Genomic DNA, 1,825 nt, shown 5'->3' with positions numbered 1-1,825 from the left:
TGCCTCGCTGGCCGTGATAATAGCAGGCTATTGAATTTTCCTGTGTGAAACTGGCTTGCTCAGGTCTCTGCCAAGCAGGCTGCACTTGCTAGGTTGGATGGATTCCAGGTAGGCTCCTCTGGAGAGGATTTAGTGTGGGTCAGGATTCCTTAGTGGATGGGAAAAGTGTGAGGAGAGAAGAGGGGGATTAGGTTGGCTCTCCTCTCTCCGCCTAAGGAATTAGATAAATTATTTAATGAATTATAAACAGGGAGCCCTGCCTTGGATCTACTTCTATTCCCAGCCCAATAATTGTTGACCATGTTTTGACCCTCCAGGGGAAAGTCAGAGTCTCAATTGCCCATGGGATGATCAGTATATTCCATTTTTGTGGTTCATTAGAAAGTCAAAGACAAAGAGAATAAACATGGTGACCAATAGATTTGTCCAAAGCTGATGTCTCCTTGCTGACCATTTTTGACAGCTGCAAATCCAATAATCACGCACCCTATTCCCCTGCTTCTTTCATTTTTCTGGCAGAAACAGGATATGCTAGAATGATGGACTGTTAGAACAACCAAGACAGGCCTTAATCCTCCTTTTTACCAGGCTTCCTTATTTGTCAGGTATAGAAATTACAACTAGTCAAAGTTTTTTACCCAAGTTGATGGAATGGTAGTGACGAAGCCCCGGCTGTGACCCAGGTCTCCTGACTCCTGGACTAGAACTGATACACTATGCCGTCTCTCCACATTCCCTTTCCATCATTTTATTCCTATGCCTCCTTTTCCTGCCTCTCAGTTCCTTCTCTCTTGACTGACACATCTGTTTTCTTTCTTGCATAATTTCAAAAGCAAAAACTACCAGTCTCAAAGGAAAACAAAAATGAACAAAACTGGCTTCTTCAACATTCTCCTAACACCGTTGATTTGTCTATAGTTTGCTAGAAAATATTTCTCTGGTACCAATGTGCTTAAGCATTCATTTCATTGAATTTACTTGGACTCATAGATGTTTAAGTCTAATTCTAATAAGAAGACCTATAACCCAGGGCAAGATGGCGGAGAAGTAGGGAGCTCTGTAATTTTCCCCTGCCTGCATCTATCAAACTGAGAAGGACTGAAGCCACATACTGTGATCTGCAAGAATGGGAGGAAAACACACCGAGTCCAAAAAGAAGACAGCCTTATAGGTGCCTCAGTGAGTGTGAACTGGGGAAATAAAAACAGGCCAGGGCCCAGCGGCGCTGTGGGGAGGGAGCCCCTCTTCATTGTGGAGCCAGGGAGAGGGCGCAGAGCTGTGGAGAGACGAGGGGAAGAGAAAGAGAGACCGAAAATGCTCATAGAGCTGTCTCCAGAGAAGAGAAAAACCTTGGCCCGGGACAGAGTGGGATACTATGATCCCATACATAACCGCTGGGCACGGGGACAGAAATCCTTCCCACTTAGCTGGCACATTTTCCTAGGGCTCAGTGGGCTGATTCTAGGCGGAGCCAGGAGAAAGTTGCTCCCTTACTCCCCCTACCCGATACCTGGCTAGGAAGCTGCCCGCCTGCAGGAGTGCACCTCATCTGGGGCAATAGCGTTAAAGTGTGTGGACTAGGATTTAGAAACGAGGTGGGGCTTGGAAAATACAACTTGGCCCGCCCGTGGCACAGGGAGATCGGACTCGAGAGTGTCTTGTAACGCTTGCTTCAAGAAGGGCTGGGGTGCCACCATTATTCTCCTCACAACCATCAAGGCGGGGACTTGGAGAGCAGCCCCTAAGACCTACCTACACCAAACCATGCCCATCCGTGCGGGAGAGCTGCCTTTTTTGTTTTTTTCTTTCTTCTTCTTCTTTTCTC

This window comes from Suricata suricatta, chromosome 7 (assembly GCF_006229205.1).
Source record: "Suricata suricatta isolate VVHF042 chromosome 7, meerkat_22Aug2017_6uvM2_HiC, whole genome shotgun sequence".
In the NCBI taxonomy this organism is placed as follows: Eukaryota; Metazoa; Chordata; class Mammalia; order Carnivora; family Herpestidae; genus Suricata; species Suricata suricatta.
The sequence above is the reverse complement of the archived record's forward strand: the minus strand, read 5'-3'. Positions refer to the sequence as shown.